The sequence below is a fragment of the Mus caroli genome, unplaced genomic scaffold (assembly GCF_978045245.1).
Source record: "Mus caroli unplaced genomic scaffold, Mus_caroli_1 scaffold_11, whole genome shotgun sequence".
NCBI lineage: Eukaryota > Metazoa > Chordata > Mammalia > Rodentia > Muridae > Mus > Mus caroli.
In genome coordinates, this window is record NW_028227266.1 from 36803493 (window position 1) to 36828796 (window position 25304).

Here is a 25304-nt window from a genome sequence, read left to right on the forward strand (position 1 = left end):
ACCATGCCAGACCTAAAGCTTTACTACAGAGCAATTGTGATAAAAACTGCGTGGTACTGGTATAGTGACAGACAAATAGACCAATGGAATAGAATTGAAGACCCAGAAATGAACCCACACACCTAAGGTCACTTGATCTTCGACAAGGGAGCTAAAACCATCCAGTGGAAGAAAGACAGCATTTTCAACAAATGGTGCTGGCACAACTGGTTGTTATCATGTAGAAGAATGTGAATCGATCCATTCCTATCTCCTTGTACTAAGGTCAAGTCTAAGTGGATCAAGGAACTTCACATAAAACCAGAGACACTGAAACTTATAGAGGAGAAAGAGGGGAAAAGCCTTGAAGATATGGGCACAGGGGAAAAATTCTTGAATAGAACAGCAATGGCTTGTGCTGTAAGATCGAAAATTGACAAGTGGGACCTCATGAAACTGCAAAGCTTCTGCAAGGCAAAAGACACCATCAATAAGACAAAAAAACCACCAACAGATTGGGAAAGGATCTTTACCTATCCTAAATCAGATAAGGGTCTAATATCCAATATATATAAGGAACTCAAGAAGGTGGACTCCAGAAAGTCAAATAACCCCATTAAAAAATGGGGCTCAGAATTGAACAAAGAATTCTCACCTGAAGAATACCAAATGGCAGAGAAGCACCTGAAAAAATGTTCAACATCCTTAATCATCAGGGAAATGCAAATCAAAACAACCCTGAGATTCCACCTCACACCAGTCAGAATGGCTAAGATCAAAAATTCAGGTGACAGCAGATGCTGGCGAGGATGTGGAGAAAGAGGAACACTCCTCCATTGTTGGTGGGATTTCAAGCTTGTACAACCTCTCTGGAAATCAGTCTGGCGGTTCCTCAGAAAATTGGCCATAGTACTACCGGAGGATCCAGCAATACCTCTTCTGGGCATATATCCAGAAGATGTCCCAACCGGTAAGAAGGACACATGCTCCACTATGTTCATAGCAGCCCTATTTATAATAGCCAGAAGCTGGAAAGAACCCAGATGTCCCTCAACAGAGGAATGGATACAGAAATTATGGTACATTTACACAATGGAGTACTACTCAGCTATTAAAAAGAATGAATTTATGAAATTCCTAGCCAAATGGATGGACCTGGAGGGCATCATCTTGAGTGAGGTAACACAATCACAAAGGAACTCACACAATATGTATTCACTGATAAGTGGATATTAGCCCAAAACTTAGGATACCCAAGATATAAGATACAATTTGCTAAACGCATGAAACTCAAGAAGAATGAAGACCAAAATGTGGACACTGTGCCCCTTCTTAGAATTGGGAACAAAACACCCATGGAAGGAGTTACAGAGACAAAGTTTGGAGCTGTGATGAAAGGATGGACCATCTAGAGACTGCAGTATCCAGGGATCCATCCCATAATCAGCTTCTAAACGCTGACACCATTGCATACACTAGCAAGATTTTGCTGAAAGGACCCAAAGATAGCTGTCTCTTGTGATACTACGCAGGGGCCTAGCAAACACAGGAGTGGATGCTCACAGTCAGCTATTGGATGTATCACAGGGCTCCCAATGGAGAAGCTAGAGAAAGTACCCAAGGAGCTAAAGGGATCTGCAACCCTATAGTTGGAACAACATGATGAACTAACCAGTACCCCGGAGCTCTTGTCTCTAGCTGCATATGTATCGAAAGATGGCCTAGTCGGCCATCAGTGGAAAGAGAGGCCCATTGGACTTGCAAACTTTATATGCCCCAATATAGGGGAATGCCAGGCCCAAAAGAATGGGAATGGGAGGGTAGGGAAGTGGGGGGGGGCGGTATGGGGGACTTTTGGGATAGCATTGGAAATGTAATTGAGGAAAATATGTAATAAAAAAAAAGAAATATTTCCTGAGATTTTTGAGAATTTCACATGTTGTGTTTACAGCCTCTATCCACTTTTTGCAGGTACAGCCCCTTCTCTATTCATATATCTTTTGTCTTATTTTTAATCCCCCTCATATAAAGTACAATTATTGGGACATACACATTTTTGGCTATTTGGCCTTTCACTGGAGATTGGTTAATTTTCTCAGGAGTTATACAGTTAAAGAAAACTGACCCACCCCCATCTCTCAGAAGCTATCAACAGTCAAGTGCTTCTAATATTTTATAACTTCTGTAGGTATAACTTCATGATAACTTCTGTTCTCCATTTCAATTTTTCCTCCTGTTTGTACTTACATACATCTTGTACATGCTGTCATAAATCACTGAGCTGTGGACCCTGTAACTCAAAATAACAACAATAAATAGAAGAAACTGATATGCCCACTGGTGCAAGAGTTGCATGAAAACTTTGGGCAAAACAACCTCTTATTAATTAGACTTAAAACCCACCTCACAAGATAAAAAACATATTTGCCACAAAAACCAAATCTAGAACCTCTCTGCAGATAGGTAATGGACCCTATGAAAGAATTTATATAATATTTTGTTATTGAATTATTTGATGAAGAATATTCTTCTATAAAAGTGTTTGAAAACTGCTACATATTCATTCTTGGATTCATTATATTGCCACTTTTTACTTAGGGTCAAATAATTTTTCAGTGTCAAAACACCCTTCTTCAAAATTAATCTAATATTCATGTTTTTTATATTCATGTTAATGTTTTAATTCTATCTTCCTCTGGTTATGATAATCACTGAAAAGTATGGGATTGTTACTCTTTCAAATACTTTTTCATAGTATGTATGTGTACAAAAGCACTACAAAGATAACAATTCCTTAGAGTATCATTTGCTATATACCCATTATTATGAAAAGGAAAAGGGGAAAAGAAATAACATTTGAAATGTAAAGAAAATATCCATTAAAATAATAAAAGTATATTGTATTAGTTAATAACGTCATTGATAAATAATGGGGGTGAATATGAGTATTTTGTCTTTAAGTACTCACTATGTAACCACCTCTGAAGATTCTGTACTTCTCAAGAACTGTTTTGCAAACCAGAATCCCCATCTCAGTAGCACCAGGTGTCCACTACCTAATATCCAAATTTCACATTTGAATAGTTAAAAAATTGTGTATCTCAAAATTATAAAAATGGGAATGTCTAAAAATAAGACTCATGGAGATCTCTTAGTAAAATAAGGTTCTGGATAAATTATTCACTGTTTTTTAGGAAAAGCTTGTTTCCTCAACACAGACAGCCATGGTTTTACACTAATACGCACTTTATATGCCAATTTAGAGACATTGCTTTGATATCACAAAATTTTTGAAAACTGTAATACAGTGATTTTTTTCTATAAAATTCCTTCTTAACTTTTAAGTATATGTTTAAAAATAATAGTAATAGATATTTTTTTTTTAAACAAAGATGATAGAGTTAAGGCAATTATATACAGGGCAAAGAAGTTCTAAGGCAGATAATTTATATAGGGACTTTGCGTACAGGGGAAAGAATAAAAAAATCATCCTAACAGCTTTACTATACTTTCACTACTTCAGGATCAGAATGGAGGACATGACATCAAGAAACCACTGCACAGTGACTGAATTCGTCTTGGCTGGGCTCTCAGAGGAGCCAGAACTCCAGCTGCCACTCTTCCTCCTCTTCACAGGAATCTATCTGATCACTATGTCTGGGAATCTAGGCATGATTATACTAATTGGGATCAGTACCCACCTGCACACACCCATGTACTATTTCCTCAGCAGTCTCTCCTTCATTGACTTCTGTCAGTCCACAGTTACCCCTAAAATGCTGTTGAGCTTCCTGATGAGAACATCATCTCCTACCCTGGATGCATGGCTCCGCTCTACTTCTTCATCACTTTTGGCATTGCAGAGTGCTACACATTAGCTGCAATGGCATATGATCGCTATGTTGCCATCTGTAACCCCTTGCTTTACAGTGCAACTATGACCTCTCAGATTTATACTTCCCTGATTTTAGGGTTGTATATTTTTTGCTGTGATCTGTGCATCTGTAAACACAGCCTTCATGAATAGGATTAAGTTCTGCAAATCAGATGTGATCAGCCACTATTTCTGTGATGTTCTTCCCCTGTTGAAGTTTGCATGTTCTGATATCTATATCAATGAAATGTTGATTCTATCTTTTTGTACAGTGAATATCTGTGTCCCATTACTGACAGTTATTACTTCCAATATCTTCATCATTGCCGGCATCCTCCGTATTCGCTCCAGTGAGGGCAGATCTAAAGCCTTCAGTACTTGCAGTTCACACATCTCTGCTGTTGCTGTCTTCTATGGTTCTGCTGCATTCACGTACTTACAGACATCATCAGTGAGTTTGATGGACCATGGGAAAGTGTCCTCTGTTTTACACTACTGCTGTACCCATGCTGAACCCCTTGATCTACAGCCTGAGGAATAAGGATGTTACAGTTGCAATGAAGAGAATACTTGAAAGAAAAAATAATTCATGTGACCAGAAATCATATAAAGAATAGTTCTTAGAGGAAAATTATCTAGAGTACATCAATTAACTTGATCCTATTTATTTTACCTTACCTGTCATTATTATCACTTATTTGCTAGGATTCTTTGATAACTTTTACTATTACAAATTTCAACTTTAAATTTCAAGTACCTAATATGTAATAATTTTCTAAGAATCAACAATGTAAACAATTAGTAATTAAAACATGGATGATAGCTCATCATGGTATATAAGTTTTTATTCACATTTGTTAACATTAATTTTAATTGATAAATATCATTCTTAATCACAACAATATGATATTATTTTGTTCATTCTCAATGCATTTTTGAGAATTTCATATGTAAGTTCTATAATTACATCATTTTTCTCATCTCCTTCCAGCCATTCCCATGAACCCTCTGCTCTCTCGCAAATAAGTGGACTGTTTTCCTTTCATTCCTATATACCCATAGAAAGACTGACTCTCTTCTCAATAATCGTGAATGTTCCTATTTCTCCATTTAGTAATGGGGTCCCTGAGATTTCCGCCAACTACATTGCTATGTTAAATGATATTTGGTTTTTTTGTTTGTTTGTTTTAGTTTTAGTTTTTGGTTTTTTGGCCCTTTTTGAGGAGACTATATTTTTGAGGTATTCAGTTTGACTTTTCTTCCACGCATTGAAGACACCTTATTACATAGACTCCATTGTACTATAGTTATTAGAATATGTAGTTTCCTTCTAAAATATTCTCTCTCTTTTAAACAGGAAGTTAGTGTTGTGGATGGATGAGTGTGGCTCTTCACCCCACAATCAGTTATTCCATCTATTTAAACAATTTATGGAGTTCTGTAATTGTATCCATCTCATATAAAAAGAGTTATAGTTATCTGTGGATAACTCAGTAAGAACTATACATGCAGTTAGAAATTATGCTAGTTTATGTAGGTGACACTATATAGATTCTCCTCTAGGTTCCATAATCTCAGCAGAAACTCATAGTTGACTCTGTTTATAGAACCAGACATTAAATTTCCCCGACTGAGTTAGCCTTAAGAACAATTTGATAGCTATTGTTTCTTGTTGTGATGTAACTGGCACTATTGTACCTTAAGCTAGTACTTGCCTTGCTGGTTATCATTGTGTTTCATGGATGTTGCAGCTGGATATAATAACTTTTTGTACCCTTGTCACTTTGGATTTCACTACTTATTGTTATGAAATCTAGTTCCCGGGGAGAAGACTTCTAAGTCAAATCCAGTTTGATTTATATGTGCTCTGTGCCAAAATCATCTGATATCTTTAGTTGCTTTCAGTTTCTGGGAAGCAACTAAAGACAATAAGAATAGCATATAATATTTGGGGACATGTGTGTTTGTGTGTGTGTGTATATTCAAGTAAACATAGAATTTTATGTTTTCTGATGAATTTTTCAAACATAATTATTGAGATTTCTCCCTCTGCACTCTTGCCTACTACTCCTTTTACATTGACTTCCCATCCCTGTTCCCAAAGTGCAAATATTATTTTTTCCCTCTCCATAGCAGCTGTACCCTACTATCATGTTATCAACAGTAGATGTCCACCAACACCATGCCTTTTTCTTTATCTGCTTTAGGCATTAAGGAGACCATGTGCTGTTTGTCTTTCTGTCTCTCTGTGACCTTAATCAATATTTACTAGTTCCAATTACTTGCATGAAAATTTCAAAATCAAATTTTTCTTTATAGCTAAATAGAATTCCACTGTGATTTCATTATCAGTTTATCACTTGCAGGTTATATAGGGCATGTCTACTACTTAGCTATGGTGAATAGCAGTTCAGTGAACATGGTTGAAGAGTTAACTGTGGTTTAGAATGTCAAAATTTCAGGAACATATGGTAGATTATTTATTTATTTATTTGTTTATTTATTTATTTATTTACTTACTTACTTACTTATTTACTTATATACTTTCTTATTTTCCTCACCACATGGATTTCAAAAGTAGCTATAACAGTTTGCAATCCTTTGTATTCTTTATTATATTCAGACTAGTGAGAGAAGAAATCAGAAAGTTGCATTTTTCTTGTATGCTTTTTTTGTTATTGCTTCTTTTTTATTGTATTTGTTTTTTTGTTTTTTTGTTTTTCTAATTTGATAGTTTGTTCAAAATTGAATGTTCCTAATTGAATTCTCAAGGAGATAGGTGTTCTTGATCCTCAGTTATACATTTCAATAAAAATATGTGTTAATTGGGATATACAAAATATGTAAAAGTAATATGTACTTGCCTGATGTAATTGTTGTTTCTAGAACTTTCTGCCTCCTTCTGCTCTCATAGGCCTAGTCCTAGAAATTTCTAGCCTTTGTAATATCTTATCTAAATCTAGAGTATTTTCAGGCTCTGAGACTTACTGCTGAAAAAAGATTACCAGTTCTATCTCTATTACAATCTCTGGCTGGATAATTTAACTCTTGGTGTCTTGCTCAACAATCCTCCCCAATAGAATTGATTCAGATCGGCTTTTCTCACTTCTGACTAAATTGCCCAATTTGGCCTCAACCTAACTCTAGCAAATTGGAATAATCTTCTGGCTCCTTCTCATTATCTGGCTAGCTCTGTCTTTACCTGTGTCTAGCTTGTTATCTCCTCAACCTGCCTCTATAAAACTCTCATGGTAAAAATGCCTGTCTACCTGACTGCCCCCCATTCTACTCCTGTTATCTCTTAATAATTTCTCTTTCCCATCTATTCTTGTGAGAGTTGGAAATATCCTATTTTGTAAAACCTTTATCAGATTCTTCACTTAATATGCCACTCAATTAGATATTATTTTCCAACCTGAATGTTTCCTTCTACTATTTTCACTGTTTTGGATTAAGAGTCTGTTCTAATGGCTTGTCTGTATTCCAGGCATTGTAGCCATGTTGCTAGACTGGAATTCCTCTACCCAGTTACATGCTGCCAAAAGTGTGTTTTCATTATGATTCTGTATATAATAGCTGATATTAAATATTATTCATCATAAGTGAGACCCATTCTTCATTTCCAGCACTTCAGTTCAATTGTAGCTTGTATAACTATAGCTGTCCTGAAAAGATTTTGCCTCAGGTACTTTTATCTTGCATTTTCATGGATTGTTATGTTTATTTTATGTCTCACCTTGGAGTTTCAGCAACACCCTGGGACAGCATTTCAGTAGCTAATCACAATGACTAACTCTGTTACATCCCTCAGTCTTTGTCTCAGCTGTACAAAGTCTGAACAATAGAGAGAGTAGAAATAATGTGGTCAGGTATGACTTGGAGATTTTCTAAATCAGTTTCACCTTAAAATACTTCTTTTGCCTGAGAAAGTTTTCTGATACTGTTTATTAGTTTGTTCATATTTTTCTACCAATCTTTAAGTCCTTTTGTAAATTTCTAACACTTTTTTTCTTTTGTCCATCTTTGGATACAGATTGTTCCTTCTCATCAGGAAACCTCTTCCCTCCATCTTCCAAAAGCTGCTTACCCCCAACAATCTTAGCTTTAAGCAATCCATCACCTGTAAAGCTGGTACCTTACAAAATATACTGGTAGGAAAAAAATTGATGTTCAGTGAATATAAATCTCATGCTTTGCAGTTCGGTTCTCAATAGAATTCTCATGTTCATTTCCATTGCCATTCTGGTATTAAGATCTAAATATAGTAATCATGTTTTCTCTAGCCATATATGCACCTTCCAGTTCTGCTAACAAACCAGTTTCAGAGTCTTGTGAATCACATGCATCTGTAGTCACAATAATCTACATGTCATAAAGTGAACACCAATTCCAGAGGCAATAACACTCTATAAGGATTCAAACAAGATGGTAATGACCTGTTTGTAAATCGGAAAAAACTAAGCAAGATGCACAGGAGTCTGTATACCTCAATCCAAAAGTTAGAATTATATGCATTTCTTACAGTATTATTAGGTTTTCCTGAAATTCTTAGCATAATCACTGATTATTTATATGTAGAAAGAGTTGTTTTGCATATAGAGACTGCTGAATTTGTACCTAATAACTCAGAATTAGCCTTATTACTTACACAGTTGCAACAGGCCACCAGAAGAGAGAAGTAGAAACTACTTATTATATATTACTCACATTTGATCTCATACAAGTTTTCTAGGTCTATTTGGTCAATGAAATGAAAAAATTGACCAATTACTAATAGGAAATGTATTAGAAGCATCAAATTATCATGAAAAAATCATATTAATGTTAGTATAATACACATATATACAAAAATTAATGTGTATTAATAAAAATGAATAATTAATAAAAATGAATACATAAAGAAAATGTACAATAGACTAATATATGTTAAAAACAGTATTTGCAGAACAGTTGAATATAGCAACAGTACATTAAATAAACTACTATTTGCTAACTTTAAAATAGTGCACTAAATCTTTATCCAGTTATGTGCATGGCTTTCTGAAATTTTCTAAATTTTCCATATATCACCTAAGTTACTATTCACTCAAAGTAAGCACACTAGTGCAATAATTTGTAAGTGCATACCTGTTTTTTATAACTTTTTCCTATGAAAATTAACATAAAAATATTTTGAATTTCTATAGAATATTAAAGTGTTGTTTTTTGTTCTATGGTATAAAATTGTAATTGTATTTTATATGCTCTCCACTAATTTGAGTATATATTATCATTAATACTTAAAGAAGAAAAATAATGAATAATTTAAAGAACATTAATTTGGTTAGAATAGAAAACACATTAGTACTTTTTTAAAAAATGATTTTCTGAGATAGGGTTTCTCTGTATAGCCATGGTATAGCCCTGGCTGTCCTGGGACTCACTCTGTAGACCAGGCTGGCCTCTACCATACAAATCTGCCTGCCTCTGCCTCCCAAGTGCTGGAATTAAGGGTGTGTGCAACCATTGCCCAGCAGTGACACATTAGCCTTACAAACCACTTTGATAGTTTTAGATTTTAGATTGTTCTGGTTTTAATCTATTTAGTCCTGAAATAACTCAACTCCTCCTATTGTCACAATGGTGCCATTATCTCTTTCATGTAGACTTTTCTTTTATTTTCCTGGTTTCTTAAATGAGGAAGAGAGCAAGGCAGTTTGTGTTCTTGGGGAAACTGTTAACAATATTCTTGTGAATAGATTTGTTATTTAAATAATGTTAAACTTAAAATTGATATCATATAACTCATCAGAAAAGTCATTGTTTCTCTAAAACCTGATAAACTCACTGTGGGCTTTGTCTGCTGTGTCATCTAAAGGCTCCTAAGAAATGTAGAGATCCCACACCCACCAACACATGCTGGATCATTTTTACACAGCTCTTCAGTGATACACATGCAAAATCTTTTGTAGGAGTTGACAGTTTAGATATTACCAGAAATCATTTGTAGACTATCTTGGCAATTGGGAAATTAGCACTGATAATTGTTTACTTTTCTCAAGAGAACTTTTGTAGATTAATAAGTGTCCATGGGGAATATTTATTTCACAGCAAACAGTACCTGAAGAAGTTAAACTCAGGACAGAGCTTCATAACTGCTCAGTTGACTATGGGTGTGAAATAGAAACTACAGAGGCAAAGAAGAGTTGAGTCCTGGAAGAAGGTGAATGGAAAAGCAGACCAGACTCAAAGGTACTCTTGATATTGAGGACTCGCTCTTGTCTTTTAAATGCTAACTGCAGAATACTTGGTGCCTGCTTCTCCCCATTCCAGTATTAATGCCATTTGCAAACGGCAACTAAAATTTGACATTGAAAATTTCAGGAGTGATAAAGTAGTGTGTATTTCTCACATAATCATACTTTTTATTTAGGACTATAACAAATGGAACAATCACTGTAAGTAGTTAAGTAAAGAGGCTGAATATTCCCATTCCTTCCTCTAATTATTCCTTTATTCTTAAAAGTACTATACAAACCTACAATGTGTCAGATATATATTACTTAGGGGATTGGCAAATAAGTCCAAAAGGTCATCTGGCTAGTAGTATAGTTTATTTCCCAAGGAAACATGAGGTTCAGAATAAATCCTTTACAAGATTTTGGAGAATCACACCATGTCAGTAATACTTTTAAATGGGATATAGAAGGAATTATATATTCATCAAATAACAAAGACAAAGAGCATAGTGATTCTCTTTCAAATAGAATAAAGAGGCGTGTAAATTGGAGACAACAAACAACTAATATACTCTACGTACTGTAAGCAGACGATTATGTCCATCACAGAAGGAGGGGGTTGTATGCATAAGAATTTAACAGGATCAAATGAGTGGACTCTTGAAGAAATTTTTTATCTATATCTGAGGGTTTCTTCCCTACCTCTAACCATTTAGTTCCCAGATAAAAGACACACACACTCACATACACACACACACACACACACACACACACACACACACACACACACACACATACATGTGCACAGCACACATTATACATTTATAACAAGCCTTAATCAGCAGGAGAGCTGGGCAGATATTTACCTTCTATGCTATTTTGTCTATTTGCCAATAATCCTATCATATAATTTGCCATGTTTCATCTGGGCTGCTCTTACCTCCAGTTAGCCAAACCACATGGTGGTTTTTTGAATATTCTTACCCCATTGTGAATTTATCCTCCATTCACCTCATTCTCCCCAACTTGTGTTGTTCTCTGGCATCCAGCTTAGGAATCCTAAACTCTACTAATGTTTCTTCTGGTTAGCTATTAGCTGTTGACATCCTTATGTACCAATCAAGGAAACTTCAGGAAAAGACCATATAGCTTCAGTTTGGTCTATGTGTGGACTCTATTTTCAGGGGAATCCAGGTCTTGGGGGCCTACACTTAGTGTTACAATACTCAGCAAAAGACCGAACTTCAACAATTCACAGTGGTAGTTTTACAAATAAATTTAAGGGAATTGTTTCTCTAGGTTTATAAGTGTAAATTATCATCACATTTGTTCAGTATAGCCCAGGAACAAAAATAAATATTTTCCCATTTTCAGAGAAAAAGCTGGCATAATATTCCCATTTATTTATTAAATTCTGTATCTGTTATGCTTCCAAACACCACAAACTTTCTAACAATATGTTTGCTTCATACTTAATATATCACCCCTATCAACATCTGTACTTTTTGTTGCCAATATCTTCTCTTGGCTAGAACATAAAAAGTAAATGTGACTGTCTGAACTTTAGCATATTAGCTTTATATTATTGTTTCCTAACTTCATGGACATGGAAGAAATTGAAGCCTTAGCAATGCCTTGGGAGAGAGTAAAACTGTGATAAATGGTAGCACTAAGGAGCTTATTGGTTTAACTTTCAGATATCATTGTGACATCTTGGCTGTATTCCATTTCAACAGCTATAGAGCTAAGTCACACCAGAGATCTTTCAGAAATCATTGTGACATAATGTATTAGGATAATCTAAAATAATAAAGTATAATTTGCTACATTCTAAGATTTGGTTTTCATGAAAATTTATGCATTTCCATTCATTTTCCTTTATTCTATGAATTTTATTATTTCATTTATTGAATATTTATCTATATTTTTACATAGGAATTTGAAACACAAATACACACATAAATACAAGCACACACACTTTTATATATGTTGTCATCTAAATACATTTTAGTTGTTAATTTGGCCATTTTTTTAAATTTATTTTTACTGTTTTTATATTTAACACATCATTAAATATGATTTAGTAGTTTGTTTTTATTTTAATAAGTAATGAGTTCAAGTTATCTTTTTCTTGTATGGTTGAGGTCTTAGTAATTTGAAGGCAAACTGGCTACAAAAGACACTCCTCACCATGAGAAACCAAGAATTAGACAGTACAAAACCATCTTAATCAGTGATTCCTACAATTATGACTGTAATTGATGTAATTAATCTCAATAAGAAGATTAGACTTCTTTTATTTTATAGAAACAGACCATTGAGCTAAATCTTGGTTACTTGCATACTTTGAATAACTATACTTACATATAATATATTTCAAATTTTATTTTATTTTATTGTGATAATTATAGGAGACCAACATGAATTTTCATATAAAAATATTAAATCTATAGATATTGGAATAATTGCATAACAAAACATTTTTATGAATGATAAAAATGTTAAAATGTTAACATCAAAACTTTAAATACTGAATATATTGAATAGTATTGGTTTTATGGTTGTGAATTTAGTCATATTTTTGTTTTTTATGCATCAATACTGTCTATATTGGTACATTGCTGTATTTAGTGTTAGTCCATGATTATGCAATAATAACCCATTCAGTTACAACTTGTATTGCGTCTTCCTCCTAGTTTTATTTTTTCTGCAAATTTTATCATATATTTAGAATCCATCTCTAATTAATATATACTAATAGGGAAGATTTAGGTTGTGACTTCCTTAAAGCAGTGCAGATGTCACATTAATTTATCCTGCTGCAGTGACCAAAGTTCAGAGTTATTTGCTTTGTAATTTAGCAAAATTTAGAAAGATATGGGGAGTAAGAAACAGAGAGAGAATTAGGAGGAATAATATGTGGGCAGGTGGAAAAATTTGCCGAGTTCTGTCTTTGAAGCATGGTCTTAGAGTAATTTTACTCAACCTAATAGATCCCATGTGCATAACTCATTTGATATTTCTATGGTTTTAGAAGTTTTATACCTAATACTTTAGGTGGTTCAGATCTCCACATACTACCAGAAGAAATTTTGTTCATGAAATTATGCATAAAGTTAAACGCTCCATATTCAATTTTACTACGTGAATAAATAATCTTAGGAATATTTAATGTTTGTATAATCTACCAGTCTATGTACCATAAAACATAATTTCCAAATACAATAATTAACAAAGAAGGAATAGTGAATGAAGAAGGCTTAATGACTGAGTATAGAATGTGGGCACGTGATATAATATTAAAAGTCAGTTTGCCTACATGTAGAATAGGAACAATTTATAGCTGTTGCGTTGATGTTAAGAAGAGATAGAGATTGAACAAGTACAATTCTTCAGAGGTTGTTTTCTCTTGGACAATAGGCTACGACTGAAATGAAAAATGCAAATTTTTTGGCTTTTGTTAATAAATATAGTCTCCCCTCCCCCAGCCTGGAACCTGCTTGCTCAGGGGTGGAGTTTCCTCATTCATTCTGCCACGCCCACTGCTGGACTGTGCAGCTTTGCTGTTTGGAGCCACACACGTGCTCATCCTGCTACTGGATCCCGAGTTATTTGGCGGGAATCGGGTCCCCTTCCCCCTTCCTTTATAACTGAGTGTCGAAACAAGTAAAATTGAGCTTTGATCAGAGTGACTTGGCTCTGTTTCTTCTTTCTCCCCGTCTAGTTCCTCTCTTTTTAGCCTGAGTTGCCATCTCAGTTGAACCGTTCATGGTGAGGGGCTGGCCGGCCACAACAAATAAACATGTTTTTTTTTTGTACTGGAAAATTCTTATTAACGTTATAGCCATCTTATATCACTTATAACTATAAGAATGGTAGGAAATAAATTAATATATAAGTCCTATTAATATGTGTTTTACATCTGAGAGAAAAGCATACATCACTCTCTTAGAAATTAAAGCACTAATAGGGTAGACAAGATGACTCCAAGGGTAAATGCACTTGCAATATAATTCTGATAACTTGAGATTTATCCTCTGAACAAAAATGCTGTCCAAACCTAACTATTTGCATTATAATATGCACCATAATACACCATACACCTGTGCATACATACTTCATATAAAGTATACACAATAATAAAAATAGCAATAATAATAAATAGAGTATTTTATAAAGGAAATTAAAACTCTCATAATAGAGTATGTGTATATTATATATAAAGACCTAAAGAAGAAAGTTTTGTATTGAGACTTTTATATATCCAGAGTTTCCTGATTCTATTATTTTTAATCATTTAAGATATATTTTTATTTAACATCTAGCTATACTGATCTTTACTGTAAATTCTGAAATGACTAAACAAGAAAAATGTTCCTTCAAGTACTTCATTGGTATCTTAAATGCTATGACTTTATACGTGAAATGCACTAGTTGCATTATGATAAACCTATCCATAAGTCTTATGGCTTGATTTCTTTACCATATTGAACATTAAAAAACACTATTATCACAAGTTGTTCTCTCATTGAATTTTTCTTCACATTCTCTCAGGGCTACTTGAAAGACTCAGTATTTGTGCATTATTTGTATTTTTATTAGAATTCTGAATATTTGTTGGAAATTTTGATATTTTATGTCATTAATATTTCATTATTTAATATGTAGATACTATTGAAACATTTTTCAAATTAAGGACACACAATATCAAAATATAAAGATAGAATACATTGTTTGTATTTTAAGGACTATAAAGTATAAAGCTTGTCATGAGGTATTTACAGAAGTAAAATCAGGCTTGAAGTGATACAGGAGTAAAATTTGTTATAGTGTATTGAAAATAGGTGTAAGTCAAGTTTGAAAAACTAAAGTATGAAAAAATAGCAACTATTTTAGTGCATGGATAACTGTGCTTTGCTCAATAATTATTATAACAGCATTTACAAAGCCATTATACACAGGAATAACTAAGCAATATAATGAAAAATAAATAAACTACATATATGCAATGCTTCAAAATACTGTGTATTCTGGTACAGTATAATATTTAATAAGCTTTAATAATATTTTTAAAATGTTTAAAACACAACAGGGCTTTGGTTTGATAGTACTGTCAAGTATATGTTTTATCTTGTGGAGGGAAAGTGCTTCAATACACTCATGATATTCATGACTTCGTTGTAGCCATGAGAATATATTCCAATCCAGATGTTAATGTACCTCACAGGTTCCCCTATGGAAAAAAATTGTTGAGCAGCGGTTTCCTCCAGTAGTGTTCATGCTAGCTTTCAGCAATGTGAAAGCTTGTCAATAGTGATGAATGTTCAAGGGCAAGCCAGATATCTTCATAAATTTATGGTCTATGATTCAAATACAGGATGCTCTCAGCAACAAGGCCATACCATTGTATGTAGTGCTCTAGTGTGTAACCAATGGTAATGAGAAGAGCCTGTGGTTTTTTTCAGGGGCTGATGGAATCTCTCTAGCCAACAACTTCCAAAGAGAGATCCCATTCACCAGAGGTGGTGGATGAATACAAGGGAACAATGTCATCCAGAGAGAGGCGACAGCTGCACATATAAACTGACAGTGATTGTAACAATATTCATAATTCCTGTGCAAGTTCAACCTGATTTGAAAAGTGTACTTCATGCTATTCCAATAATATGATGCTTTTGAATTATATGTTATTGACTGACTGAGTCATTTGTTCCTTAATAAATGCAACTAGAATTATATTGTATACAAAAAAATGCAACAGATTATTTGGGTTCCTTCCTACTAAAGCCTTAACAATGGATGTATTCAGCTGCCAAAACATTTTCTCAATTCTTATATTTTTTGTTGTGAGCCTAGCCTTTAACGACTGAGCCATCTCTCCAGCCCTTCTCAATTTTTTTATGCAGAAAATTGTTCCCATTTATCCTCGGTATAAACTAAGAAATAATAATTGAAGTGCATAGAAGATGTGTCTTCACAATTATAATATGTTGCAAACCAGTTTTACAAACTTTAAAGGCTGAATATTTTACTCAACTAACACACGTTGTGTGATGTGCCTAGATACTCCTCATCTGGGTTAGGTATTACTGGAATTTTTCAATGTCAATTTTAATTTCCTTGTGTGGTAATATCATATTTTGACTGCATTCTTGTTTAAATATAGTGAGCCAATTCTTGTATACAAATTTACTCTCACTTACTGATTTTGTATATATCTTATTTATAAGGTTCATTTTTCAATAATATATTTATTTTACTTTAAACATCGTTGTCTTTATGGTATTACAAATTACGAATATTTTAGGTATTTCACATTAAATACTTTGTCAGATGTATTTAATCACTGTGGATCTGTCACCTGTTTTTATATTTTTAATCTTTAAAATATAATAATTATCTCTTACATTTTTATAAGCATGCATTGTTTATATTCACTATCTATTCTCCAAAGCTTCAGACACTAATGCTCCTTCCCTGTCTATCCCATGCAGGTTTGTGTTATCTTGTTACTGTTTTCACAGCACAGCCAATTTGTTCTATTCACATTTTGTGGGTTATATGATTTACCTCTGCTGCATGGTAACCATGTCTGGTTGCAAATGAGAGAAAACTGGAATGTCATTTCAGCAATTATAAAATGCCAATATCTCCTCAGATGGCATGAAATCGGTGTGTAACTCCCATTTCTATGGTGGCATATGGTCTACTTGGGCTCACATAGATCCTGTGCATACTGGAACAATCATGATGAGTCTGCTACACTGTGCCCAGACACATTGCTTTTCTGAAGTCACCTACCACCTCTGAATCTCCCATGCTTCCTAACACTCTTCACAGTGATTCCTGAGCCATTGGAAGAGGGCTGCCATTTTAAATTTAGATAACAAACTCATTAATTTTTATTTTCATTAAAGTTTTTGAAATTTTTATGCAAGTACACACCAACACACACACACAGACACACACACACGCACATACACACACACTGATTGGTATCACCATAACCATCTCTGTCCAGTATTCTTTACTACAATCTATTGTACCTACAAGTGTCTTTCCCACATTGATGAATTTTTTATTTGTTTTACTATGTTATCTGACTAGAATTTTAGAACTATAGAGTGGTGTATTGCGGTCTTATTAGTAAGAACACAATTGAAGACAATGTGTGCTCCATTTTAGAACAATTAGTATCCCATGTCTTAATGGGGAGTGGAAGTGCCAGATCTACTTCCTCATAAAGTCATGATGTATTATTTAGAGGCTCAGTCTAATGTGCACCATTGATGCCAAAATTTCTTCTTTGAAATCATGAATGCACAGGCTGGGTCATTGTAATACCCAAGTACACCCCAAATTGCTGCATTACTTTGTTTCCTACAGTCCTCATGGTCCCTTTCGTATTATGATCTAAATTTTTAGATGTTTCGACATCTAATAATTATTGTTATGTTATGTGTTAATTTCTAAGGAATGTGAAGTTTAATTCTTCTAGAGCTGCCATTAATTTGATGTATGTTCTCTGTAGGACCTTCTGTTTCTCTGCGTACTTCAATCTGTAAGCTTTCTTGGTATTTATGTTATTATCTATGAAAGAAGTGTTTTAAAAACATTCCAAATTTTACTTTTTGTTTTAATTTTTATCGAACTTTTTTATTTATATTCCAAATGTTGCCATACTTCCTGGTCCTCTTGACTGAGATCTTTACTCATACCCCATCCTCACTGCTTCTCATAAGGTGCTCCCCAACCCCCACTGAGCCCCTTTCAGAATCCCCATTCTCTGAGGCTTCAAATTTGTATAGGATTAGACTCATATTCTCCCACTGATGTGAGACATGATAGTCATCTGCTTCATGTGAATCAGTGGCTATGGACCAGCCTGTGTATGATCTTTGATTTGTGGATTAATCTCTGAGAACTCTCAAGGTCCAGGTTAGTTGACACGGTTGTTATTCCTATGGGGTTACAATCCCCTTCAGCTCCAACATTCCTTCCCCTAACTCTTCCAAAGTGGTTCCTGATCTCAGTCCAATGGTAGGCTGTAAATATCTGCATTGGCACCTGTCAGCTTCTGGTAGGAACTATCAGAAGACAGTCACACTAAGCTCCTGTCTGTAAGCACGATATGACATCAGTAATAATGTAAGAGTTTGGTGCCTGCACATGGGATGGAACCCAAATTAGGCCAGTCAATGGATAGTCTATCCTTCAGTCTCTGCTCCATTTTTGTGCCTGCACTTGCTTTAGATGTAACAATGCTGAGTCAAAACTTTTGAATATGCTTGACCAGCCCCATGCTTCAGCTGGGGGAGGGGGGTTATGTCTATCTACTAGTGGTTGTCTCTTCAGATTCCACCTCCCCACAGTTGGGCATTTCAGCTAAGGCCATACCCATTGAGTCCTGGAAGCCTCTCACATCCCAGTTCTCTGAGATTTTCTAGTGTTTCTCACCACCTCCAACCTCTACTGCTGCATATTTCCATTCATTCTCTTGACTCCCTAGGTTTCTCTCCCATACATCATCCTGCCCTTCTTTTCCCTTCTCTCACACTAGTCCCTTCCTCCCTCTGCCTCCTGTGATTATTTTGTTTCCCCTTTTAAATAGAATTGCATTCAAACTTGGGCTTTCATTCTTTTTAAGCTTCAAATGGTCTTTGAGTTGTACCATGGCTCTTCTGTACTTTTTGGCTAATATCAACTTATCAGTGAATACATACCATGTATATCCTTTGTGGTTGGTTTATCTGGCTCAGAAGGATATTTTTTAGTTCCATTCATTTGTCTGCAAAATTCATGATGTCCTTATTTTTAATGGCTGGATAATATTCCACTATGTAAATGAACCATGTTTTCTGCATCCACTCTTCAATTGAGGGGCATCTGGGTAGTTTCCAGCTTCTGGCTATCACAAATAAGGTCACTATAAACATAAGTAGAGCATGTGTCCTTGTAGTGAAGTGGAATATATTTTGAGTTTATGCTCAGGAACAATACAGCTTGTTCTTTTTTTTTTAATTATTAATATTTTTATTACATATTTTCCTCAATTACATTTCCAATGCTATCCCAAAAGTCCCCCATAGCGCCCCCCACTTCCCTACCCACCCATTCCCATTCTTTTGGCCCTGGCATTCCCCTATATTGGGGCATATAAAGTTTGCAAGTCCAATGGGCCTCTCTTTCCATTGATGGCCGACTAGGTCATCTTTCGATACATATGCAGCTAGAGACAAGAGCTCTGGGGTTCTGGTTAGTACATCATGTTGTTCCAACAATAGGGTTGCAGATCCTTTTAGCTCCTTGGGTACTTTCTCTAGCTTCTCCATTGGGAGCCCTGTGATACATCCAATAGCTGACTGTGAACATCCACTCCTGTGTTTGCTAGGCCCCTGCGTAGTCTCACAAGAGACAGCTATCTTTGGGTCCTTTCAGCAAAATCTTGCTAGTGTATGCAATGATAGGACCATTTCTAATTTTCAGAGGAACTACCATATTCATTTCCATAGTGGCTGTTCCAGTTTTCAAACCCATCAGCAATGTAGAAGAGTTCCTCTTTCTCCATATCCTTGCCAGTGTACACTGTCTCCAGAAATTTTGATCTTAGCCAATCTGATTGGTGTAAGGTGGAATATCAGGGTAATCTTGTTTTGTCTTTCGTTTATGACTAAGGATGCTGAACATTGCTTTATGTGCTTCTCAGTCATTTGAGATTCTTCTGCTGAAAATTCTCTGTTTAGCTCTGTCCCCATATTTTCATTGGGTATTTGATTTCTGGAGTCTACCTTCTTGTTTATGTCCTATATTTTAGCTCTGTACTAGATGTAGGGTTAGTAAAGATATTTTCCAAATCTGTATTCTGTCATTTTGTCCCATTGGCAGTGTTCTTTTCCTTACAGAAGAATTTTAATTCCATTACATTCCATTCATCAATTGTTGATCTTAGAAGAGGCTGAGCCACTGATCTTCTGTATGGGAAATTTTCCCCTGTGCCAATGCATTCTAGATTATTTGCTACTTTCTCATGTATTAAACTTTATACATCTGGGTTTATTTAGAGGTCCTTGATCCACATGGACTTGACCTTTGTACCAGGTCATAGATATGGATCAATTTTCATTCTTCTATATGTAGATCACGAGTGAGGCCAGCACCATTTGTTGAAAATTATTTCTTTTTTCCATTGAATGGTTATGGCTCTTTTGTTAAGTGAATGTCCGTATATATGTGAGTTTATTTCTGGGTTTTCAAGTTGATTCCATTGATTGACCTGTCAGACTCTGTACCAATACTATGTGTTTTTACACTCTATTGCTCTATATGTAGTACAACTTGAGGTTAAGAATAGTGATTTCCCCCAAAGGTTCTTTTGTTGAGATTGTTTTTTTCTATCCTGGGATTTTTTTGTTTGTTTGTGTGTTTGGTTGTTTTTTTGTTTTGTTTTTGGTTTTTTGCTACAGGTTTTCTCTGTGTAGCCCTAGCTGTTCTGGAACTCACTCTGTAGACCAAGCTGGCCTCTAACTCAGAAATCCACCTGCCTCTTCTACCCAAGTGCTGGGATTAAAGGTGTGCACCACCACTTCCTGGCAGGGATATTTTTAAATTATTATTTGCATTTTTTGTTGTTTTTGCTTTTTTTGTTTTTTGTTTTATTTTCATATGAAGTTGAGAATTGCTCTTTCCATGTCTTTGAAGAATTGTGTTGACAGTTTAATGGTTATTTCATTGAATCTGTAGATTGCTTTTGGTAAGAAATCATTTTTACTGTGCCAGTCTTATAGCATTCCATTAGCATGGCAGAATTTACTATATTGTGCGTTCTTTGATTCATTTCCTCTGGGATTTCAAGTTCTTTACATACAGATCTTTCACTTGCCTGGTTAGAGATAGCCTAAGAATTTCTTATATTATTTGTGGATATTGTGAAGGGTTTTATTTCCCTAACTTCTTTCTTAGCCTAATTATCATTTGTATAAAGGAAGCCTAATGATTTGGTTCAGTCCATTTGAAATCCAGCCATATTGCTGAAGTTGCTTCTATGGTAGAATTTTTGGCATCTGTTATGTATACGATTCATATAATCTGGAAATAGTAATACCCTGGTTTCTTCCTTCATAATTTGTATCCACTTTGATGTTCTTTGTTGTCTAGCTAGAACTTTGAGTACTATATTAAATAGATAGTGAGAGAGTGGTGCTGCCTTTTTAATCCCTGGTATTTGGGGATTGCTCCTAGATTCTCTCCATTTAATTTGAAGTTGGCTGTTGGTTTGCTATATATTGCTTTTACTATGTTTAAGTGTGTGTCATGAATTCCTATTCTCAAATATCTTTAGGGTGAAGGACAGTTGAAATTTTTCAAAGGCATTTACAGAATATTATAGGTTATGATGTGAGTTTTTTGAGTTTGTTTATATGATGGATTATGTTGATGGATTTTAATATACTGAACAATTTCTGCATGCTGGGATTAATCCTACTTGATCATGATGAATGATGGTGTTGATTTATTCTTGTATTTAGTTTGCGAGAATTTTATTGAGTATTTCTGCATTGATATTTATAAGCATATTTGGGCTGACATTCTTTCTTTGTGTGGTTTAAGTATCTGAGTAACTGTGGCATCATACAATAAATTAGGTAGGTTTCCTTATGGTTCTATTTTGTGAAATAGCTTGAGGAGTCTTGGTATTAGCTCTTCTTTGAATGTCTAGTACAATTTTGAACTAAAACTATCTGGCACTGACCTTTTTGTGGTTGGACGGCTTTTAATGATTGCTTCTATTTCCTTACTGGTTACAGTAATGTTTAGATATTTTACATGATCTTGACATAACTTTGGTAAGTGGTATCGGTCTAGAAAATTATCCATTTCATTTAGATCTTCCAGTTTTGTTGAGTACAGTCTTTTGTAGTAAGATCTGATATATACACATACATACATACATATATATATATGTTTAATTTCCAGAGTTTCTGTTGTTAAGTCTCCCTTTTCATTTCTGATTTTGTTTATTGGGCTACTGTCTGTGTCCTTTAGTTAATTTTACTTAGGGTTTATATATCTTGTTGATTTTCTCAAAGAACTATCTTTTAGTTTTTTTGATTCTTTGTATAGTTCTCTTTGTTTCTAATGGGTTATATCCAGACATGAATTTGATTATTTCTTCCCTTCTACTATTCTTGGGTGTGTTTGTTCTTTAGCTTCTAGAGGTTTTAGATTTGTGGTTAAGTTGCTAATGTAGGACCTCTCAAATTTCTTTATGAAGGTGCTTACTGTTATAGATTTTCTTCTTAGCACTGCTTTCATTGTGTCCCACAAGTTTGGATATGTTCTGCCTTAATTTTCATTGACTTCTCGGAAGTCTTTAATTTTGCTGTTTATTTCTTCCTTCCTCAATTTATTATCAAGTAGAAAGTTATTCAGTTTCCATGATTCTTGTTTTTGTGGTTATAGAAGTTCAGCCATTGTCTATGGGCGAGTATGCATGGAATTATTTTAATCTTCCTATATGTGTTTAGGCTTGTTTTGTGTCTGATTTTATTGTCCATTTTGAAGAAAGTCCCATGAGTTACTGAGAAGTTATATTCTTTTGTTTTGGAGTAAAATATTCTGAAGTTATATCATAAAACCATTTGGTTCGTAACTTCTGTTAGTTTCAATCTCTTTCTGTGTAGTTTTGATTTCCATGATCTCTCCATTGGTGAGAGTGTGGTGTTGACATATCCCACTATTACTGTGTGAGGTTCAGTGTGTGTTTTGAACTTTATTAAAGTTTTTTATATTTTGTTTTGTTTTGTTTTGTTTTTATGGATGTGTGTACTCTTGCATTTGTGGTATAGATGTTCAAAATTAAGAGTTCATCTAGGTGGATTTTTCCTTTGATGAGTATGAAGTGTTCATCCCCATCTCTTTTGTTAACTTCTGGTTGAAAATCTAATATATTGGGTATTATAATGGCTACTCATTTTTGTTTTTTTTTTCTGGTTTTTTTTCCATTTACTTGGAATTTTATTCCAGCATTCTTCTCTGAGGTAGTGTCTGTCTTTGTCACTGGGTTATGTTTCTTGTATACAGCCAAGTTCTTGATCACATTTATGTATCCAGTTTTCTTTAGCTTTTGTCTTCTTATTGGAGAATTGAGACCATTGATGTTGAGAGATATTAAAGACCAATGATTGTTATTTTCTGGTAATATTGTTAATGGATATGGTATTTTGTATGTGTGGTTCTCTTCATTTTGGTGTTGTGAGATGATTAATTTCTTGTGGTTTTTGGGTATAGTTGCCCTAATTTAGTTGAAGTTTTCCTTCTAGTATCCTTTGTAGGGTTGATTTAGTAGAAAGGTGTTAAAATTTGTTTTTGTCATGAAATATCTTCGTTTCTCCATCAATGGAGGTTGAGTATTTTGCTGGGCAAAGTCGCCTGGGCAGATATTCTCTAAGAGTCTGTGTGACATCAGTCCTGAGTCTTCTGGCTTTTAGAATCTCTTTTGAGAAGTTTGCTGTATTCTGGTAAGTCAGCCTTTTTTCCTTTACAGCCCTTATCATTCCTTCTTTGTTTTGTGCATTTAATGCTTTAATTAAAATGCAATGGGAGGATTATCTTTTCTGATCTAATCTATTAGGTATTCTTTTTTTCCATAGCCCAGCTATTTTATACTTTTTTATTATTATTATTAGTTATTTATTTCATTTACATTTCCAGTGCTCTCCCAAAAGTCCCCCACACCCTCCCACACCCACTCCCCCACCAACCCACTCCTAGTTCTTGGCCCTGCATTCCCCTGTACTGAGGCATATAAAGTTTGCATGACCAATGGGCCTCTCTTTCCACTGGTAGCCTACTAGGCCATCTTCTGATACATAAGCAGCTAGAGACATGAGCTCTGGGAGGGTGGTGGTGGGAGACTGGTTAGTTCATATTGTTGTTCCACATATAGGGTTGAAGATCCCCCCAGCGCTTTGGGTACTTTCTCTAGCTCCTCCATTGGAGGCCCTGTGATTCATCCAATAGCTGACTGTGAGCATCCACTTCTCTGTTTGCCAGGCCCCTGCATAGTCTCACAACAGACAGCTATATCAAGGTCCTTTCAGCAAAATCTTGCTAGTGTATGCAATGGTGTCAGCATTTGGAGGCTGATTATGAGATGGATCCCCAGATATGGCAGTCTCTAGATGGTCTATCCTTGTGTCTCAGCTCCAAACTTTGTCTATGTAACTCCTTCCATGGGTGTTTTGTTCCCAATTTCCCAAGGGGCAAAGTATCCAAACTTTGGTCTTCATTCTTCTTGAATTTCATGTGTTTTGCAAATTGTATCTTATATCTTGGGTATTCTAGGTTTCTGGGTTAATATCCACTTATCAGTGAGCACATATTGTGTGAGTTCTTTTGTGATTGGGTTACCTCACTCAGGATGATGCCCTCCAGGTCCATCCATTTGCCTAGGAATTTCATAAATTTATTCTTTTTAATAGCTGAGTAATACTCCATTGTATAAATGTACCATATTTTCTGTATCCATTCCTCCATTGGGGGTCATCTGGGTTCTTTCCAGCTTCTGGCTATTATAAATAAGGCTGCTATGAACATAGTGGATCATGTGTCCTTCTTACTGGTTGGAACATCTTCTGATTATATGCCCAGGAGTGGTATTGTGGGATCCTCCGGTAGTACTATGTCCAATTTTTTTGAGGAACCCCCAGACTGATTTCCAGAGTGGTTGTACAAGTTTGCAATCCCATCAACAATGGAGGAGTGTTTCTCTTTCTCCACATCCTTGCCAGCATCTGCTATCACCTGAATTTTTGATCTTAGCCATTCTGACTGGTGTGAGGTGGAATCTCAGTTTTTATAACTACTGGCGGAGCATCTGCTGGAGCCATCTTCATTCCCGGATCCCACCAATACTAGTCTGCACAGGTGAGAGTGTGGACTACAGAAGTTAACAGATTCTGGGACAGGTTGGAGCCACAGAGCTTCTGTGGCAGACTCCATTTCGGGCTCCAGACATCAGGGCAACTTTCCTGCCAGAGGAGAGGTAGCCACCCAGCCCGGAAGGCTGTTGCAGAAGCATCTGCTGGAAACATCTTGGTTCCCAGATCATGTCAAGACTAGTCTGCACAACTAAAAGTGTGGACTACAGAAGCTAATGAATTCTGGGACAGGCAGGAGCCACAGAGCTTCTAAGCCAGTCCCAGGTTCAGACTCCAGACATCCAGGAACCTTCC

At 35.2% G+C, this 25304-nt stretch overlaps 1 pseudogene; it reads left to right on the top strand.

Annotated features, from left to right (window-relative positions):
* The first annotated feature begins 3509 nt into the window (after positions 1-3509).
* On the top strand, positions 3510-4477 carry LOC110288730 (olfactory receptor 8G18-like; annotated as a pseudogene).
* Positions 4478-25304: the final 20827 nt, after the last annotated feature.